This window comes from Lithobates pipiens, unplaced genomic scaffold (genome assembly GCF_037356315.1).
Source record: "Lithobates pipiens isolate NorthernLeopardFrog02 unplaced genomic scaffold, aLitPip1_a1.2 Scaffold_23, whole genome shotgun sequence".
Classification (NCBI taxonomy): Eukaryota; Metazoa; Chordata; class Amphibia; order Anura; family Ranidae; genus Lithobates; species Lithobates pipiens.
The window spans coordinates 48,857,568-48,863,935 of record NW_027507785.1 but is presented as its reverse complement, the minus strand read 5'-3'; positions in this window follow the sequence as shown (position 1 = coordinate 48,863,935).

Below are 6,368 nucleotides of genomic sequence, written 5' to 3'. Positions count from 1 at the left end.
AGAGGACTCAGAGTCTGGGAACACCTCTATTCAGTAATGACCTGCGGGAATATTACATACCGGCCATATCCCACAAGTCTTGTGGAATAGCTCATTGTTGTCAGGCAGAAGGTGTCTGTATATAAAAAAATTCTGTCCTAAAGCCTCAACTGTCATGAATAATCCCCATAATCTAGCTAATATGTTTATTTCTCATGATTTTCAGCTCCATCTAGTGGCCATAATGTAGTATTTACCTAAAATACTTTAATCAGGAAAACAACGCATTATGACCACTAGATGGAGTTGATGATCATATGAAATAAACATAATAGACACTTTAGAGCAAGGGTCTCAAACTGGCGGCCCTCCAGCTGTTGCAAAACTTCAAGCCCCATGAGGCCTTGCAAGGCTGACAGTTACAAGCATGACTCCCCCAGGCAGAGGCATGATGGGATTTGTAGTTTTGCAACAGCTGGAGGGCCGCTAGTTTGAGACCCCTGCTTTAGAGGGATTATTCTTGAGCTAGTCTCTTGATTTTTTATAACTAGACGCCTTAACCCTACACTACCTAATACTGATATACCGTGATACCAATCAGCATAGATTATCATTATTCCCTCCGTGTGTAATAGGCCAGGAATTCAAAAGGCAATAACAGTCCACTAAGATGAACTCTCCTATGATAATTTGAACGAATCGTGTTACTTGACTGATGTACAAGCCTCAGATATGTGATAGAGATTTTCCTCAATCCACCAAGGCCGTGTAGAGGACAGTGATGTCCTATGGGTGGGAGTGGAGGTGTATTCTCTGCAGGGCCGTCTTTAACACAGGGTAAACAGGGCATCTGCTCAGGGCCCTGCCATTGTTGGGGGCCCAAAGCACATGCCTCGGGAGCCCATGCTGCCCGCTGGCTTTTTTCAGCTGAGTTCCTCCACCTCAATGATCTGGCGCTGGCTGCTGAGCTGCTCACTACTATCACTTGTAAATACACAAGTGATGCTTCTGTATTTACAAGTGACCGCAATCTCCTCCCGATGGCCAATTAGAACCCTCTCTGCTCTGCAAAACAACAGGCAGAAGCTGCTCCACGGACATGCAGTAAGTTACAACTTCTCTTCTGCAGCCCAATTCTGATGTTATTTAGGTGGTTGGATTGCTCAGGGGGGGAGGAAGGGGGATTGATGCCAGAGGAATGCTGCAAACTGATGGGGTGTGGCTCCAAACTGGAATCTGGGGAGAGGAGAGCTCTGTACTTCAGGGAGGGGGGGACTTGAATGTACACAGATCATCCCCCCAATCCTGCACTCCATACATAGCTCACCCCTCAATCCTGCACTCTGTACATAGCTCACTCCTCAATCCTGCACACTGTAGATAGCTCACCCCTTAATCCTGCACTCTGTAGATAGCTCACCCCTTAATCCTGCACTCTGTAGATAGCACACTCTTTAACCCTGCACTCTGTACGTAGCTCACCCCTCCACACTGCTATACGGCAGGCGGGATGACTTGTCATTTATTTCTGGCAGCCTGTCCTCAGGGATACTGCTCCTATTGGGCTCTGTTCCTAGCTGCACTCAGTCAAGCTTCATAGCTGTGTGTGCTTTGCTCTGCTCATTACTAATAACAAGTTCTAGGAGTTTTCTGTCTATTGGCGGGTCCCATCACCTCCCCAGTCCATGGTGTGAAGGCAGTGAAAAGATGATGTGCGTTAAACTTCAGCTACCAATCCGTGAGCCGTATTGATGTGCTTTGACCTCTGGCAAACCAATAAGTAAGTGGTATTGATACACAGTAACCTCTAGCAACCAATAAGTAATTGGTAATGAGGCACAATAACCTCTAGCAACCAATCACTGAGTGGTAATAATGTGCGGTAACCTCTTGCAACCAATCAGTGAGCGGTAAGCATGTAACCTCTAGCAACCAGTGAGCGGTAAAGATGTGCAGTAACCTATAGCAACCAATTTCTTAGCAGAAATGATGTGCTGTAGCAACTAATCGATGAGCCGTAATGTGTGCTCTAACCTCTAGCATCCAGTTAATGAGCAGTAATGATATGCTGTAACCTTTGGCAACCAATCGCAATTGCTGCCTGACCTGATTTTGAGTCTAGCTGCTATTTATTGTATGTCTCAGAGTGGGGGGGGGGATTTGATTGAAGCTGGGGGGGGCCCAAAGAAAATGTTTGCCCAGGGTCCAATCTTAAAATATATTAATATTAATAATATTAAAGATGGCCCTGATTATTATTATTTACTTTTAATTATTTTATTTGTTACATTTGTATCTTTCCATCTCTTGGATCTCGTTACATCATACTATTTCTAGTTATGTATTCAGTAATGTATATCTCATAGCTTATCACAGCATAACTCCAATCTTCTTTTGGGGGGGGGGGGGGGGGGGGTGTTTTGAAGGTGTTTCCAACCCTGGTGCCCAAACTCCAGCCCGAGGTCCACATGTGGCCCTTTACTGTTTTCAGTGCGACTCTCGGGCCCCAGCACTCAGTAGTGGGAACATTTATGATATGTATTAGCAGTCATTTCTAGCAGCCTCAGGTAACATTTCCTGAGTCTCTGACCATTTCCTGCCCCATGACTCCACTCTGCAACCACCGCTGTAGTATGTCCGCGGTGACCATCTGACCATCTTCTCTTCAGTCTCTGACAATCTTCTGTAGCATTATACTGCATGTAATGAATATTATATTTGGCCCCAATGGCAACATCTGGGGGGCACAGTTGAGGCCACACATATACCTCATAAATTGGTAACCACCATCGGGTCTTTCTTGGTTCCCATATCCCTAATGGGGAGATTATCCTTCCCTTCCCATTCCAGCTCCACCCTAAACACATAGTGTGTCATCAGAACAGGAAGTGATAGAAAATCCCCCCCCAATGAGACACTCTTATAGGTTTCAATCCTTCTCCGCTGTATCTAAAATTAGAAAAATGAATTTTGCTTGGTTGCCCCCGGCTCGGAGCTGATGTCATAGTTTTTGAGAAGATGGACCGGCTGCCAGGGGAGGTGCCACCAATCCCTGTTCTGTTCTATGAATATTGATGACAACTCATCTCCTATGAAGAGCTCCACCTGTAAAGAACATCTGTAATTGGGCAGCACAGTGGCTCAATGGTCAGGATTTCTGGGGTCCTCCGTAGAGGAGATCTCAACATTCAATCTGAACCAAGCTGCATGCTCAGATAAGGGTTTGGTATGGAATTTTTGGGGGGGACCTCTCGCTGTTTTTTTTTTTCTTGATTTTTGCATAGTGTTCCCCCTTAACCACTTAAAGTTTTACTAAACCCACAACAGTAAAATCAGTGTGTCTATACAGTAAAGCACGCCCTGTTCAGCTGCCCCCTTTTGCCCCACGTTAAAGATAGCCCTGCTGGGTATGGTGTGTGCTGGGTACACTGTGCTCGGGCTGTCCCCGGCTCGGGGCTGATGTCAACGTTTTTGAGAAGATGGACCGGCTGCCAGGGGAGGTGCCACCAATCCCTGTTCTGTTCTATGAATATTGATGACAACTCATCTCCTAACAAGAGCTTCACCTGTAAAGTACATCTGTAATTGGGCAGCACAGTGTCTCAATGGTCAGGATTTCTGGGGTCCTCAGTAGAGGAGATCTCAACATTCAATCTGAACCAAGCTGCATGCTCAGATAAGGGTTTGGTATGGAATTTTTCGGGGGACCTCTCGCTGTTTTTTTTTTTTCTTGATTTTTTTGCATAGTGTTCCCCCCTTAACCACTTAGGCCGCGTACACACGGGTGGACTGTTCGCCCAACTTAGTTCGTCAGACAATCCGACAAACAGTCCGCTCAAAATTTGCATGAACGGACTTGACCACACACGATGAGCAGACAGTCCGCTGAAAGCGTGCGCGATGACGTGAACGGCACGTACGACGGGACGAGAAATTCGACGTCCAATACACAGCAATGCAACCTTCGCCGTGTAAATCCTTTCTGAGCATGCGCGAAACTTAGTCTGTCGAACAAGCCTACACACGAGCGGACTTTCCGCTGAAACCAAGTTTGGGCGGACAGTCTTACGGAAATTCCGAAAAACTTTGTTCGTCAGACTGTCCGCTGAAACAGTCCGCTGAAGCCCACACACGAGCGGACTGTCCGCTGAAACACTGTTCAGCGGACAAAGTTGGGCGAACAGTCCGCCCGTGTGTACGCGGCCTTAAAGTGTTACTAAACTCACAACAGTAAAATCAGTGTGTCTATACAGTAAAGCATGCCTGTTATACTCACTGGGGAACCGAAGGGGTTAACCCTTAGGCTGTTTGATCCTGTCTTCTCTGATCCTCCCCACCCTGCATTGTCCCCCTGGACAAATGTGGATAAGACAGAGCATTTGGAGTCAGGCTGCACATGCTCAGTTTGGTGTGTATTGCTAGAGAGTTTATTTTTAATTGGGAGGGTGCATGTGATCAGCAGAGGGCCAATCAGCACTGTCCAGACCTAAGGGGTTAACCCTCTGCATTGTGTAAAAAGGCTGTTTGATCCTGTCTTCTCTGATCCTCTTCACCCTTCATTGTCCCCCTGGACAAATCCGGATAAGGCAGAGCCTTTGGAGTCAGGCTGCACATGCTCAGTTTGGTGTGTATTGCTAGAGAGTTTTTTTTTTCTTGGGAAGGTGCATGTGATCAGCACATGGCCAAGCAGCACAGTCCTGGCAGAGGGTCAGGGGTCCTGCAGCCTCATAGGATAATCAGAGAATGAAAACTCCTCCTACAAGCTTTAACCAGACACTGATAGAAGTCACAAGACTGCTATATACTGCTGATGAGAAAATGTATTTAGCAGTTTATATTTACTAAAATAATTGCATTTCCATATTCCGTGTATAGTGGGAGACCAGATGTAGTGACTGCAGGCTCCTGGGTTTAGTAATACTTTAAGGGCCACCCTATAGCAGTGTTACTGCTACCTGGTTGTACCTCTGCGCTGGATGATGTATATAAACGTGATCCAGCCCTTCTGGGTAGGGCACGCACATGCTTCCCAGCCAGTGTCACTGGTACAGTGACGGTGCATATTTTTTAGCACTGATCCCTGTATTAGTGTCACTGGTCCCCAAAAAGTGTCAGTTAGTGTCTGAATGTCTGCCACAATATTGCAGTCCTGCTATAAGTTGCTGATCGATGGCACTATTAGTATTAGTTAAAAAAAAAAAATCCTATAGTTTGTAGACGCTGTATCACAAAAAAATGACCTGTGATTGGCCCACAAGTTATCACATGGTACCTGGCACCCTGTACCATGTGATTAGCTGTAGCCAATCACAGCATCACGATAGAAGCAAGCTGTCATGAATGAAAGCCGTTCATGACGGTTAAGACTATTGCTTATTACAGTGTTTATCACTGTTATAAACAATAAAGAGTGTAAATAAAAATAAAAATAAATCCCTGATCATTCCTACAAAATAGCACAGTGCTAACTGAACTACTCGGATGATAGTATGCAATAAAGATAGTAAAAAAAAAAGATAAAGTGTTAAAAAAAAGGAAAAAAAGTAATAAAAAAACTGAACAAAAAATTATTTAATTTATTTTTTTGCATACTGTCACCAGTCAGTGTCCCGGATCACTGCCACACCAGTTACTGTATATGATGATGCCTTTACTGAATTGATGACAGAATGTAAAAATAAAATTATGAAAAATAAAAATGTAATTTCTTAATTTTCCAAAAGAATTGTGACAAAAAAGTACAACTTCCAAAAACACGCCATGCCTCTTACTAAATACCTTGGACTATCTACATTCCAAAAAAGGGGTCATTTGGGGGATATTTGTTCTGTCCTGACATTTTTGGGGCCACCAGAAATAAGATCCTCCACCCCAAACTCGCTCATCCGTGTCTTTAGGGACCTTGCTTTGTGCACTGGTGCGCAGTCATGTTGGAACAGGAAGGGGTCGTCCCCAAACTGTTCCCACAAAGTTGGGAGGATGAGGTTGTCCAAAACGCCTTGGTATGCTGACACCATAATGCCGCGTACACATGATCGGAATTTCCGACAAAAAATGTTCGATGTGAGCTTATTGTCGTAAATTCCGACCGTGTGTATGGCTCCATCGGACATTAGCTGTCGGAATTTCCGACAACAACTGTTTGGGAGCAGGCTCTCAACTTTTCCGAAAAGAAGACTTGTCGGAAATTCCGATCGTGTGTACACAATTCCGACGCACAAACGTCCACGCATGCTCGGAATCAAGCAGAAGAGCCGCGCTGGCTATTGAACTTCATTTTTCTCGGCTTGTTGTACGTCACCGCGTTCTTGGCGTTCGGAATTTCTGAGAACATTTGTGTGACCGTGTGTATCCAAACAAGTTTGAGCCAACATCCTTCAGAAAAAAGT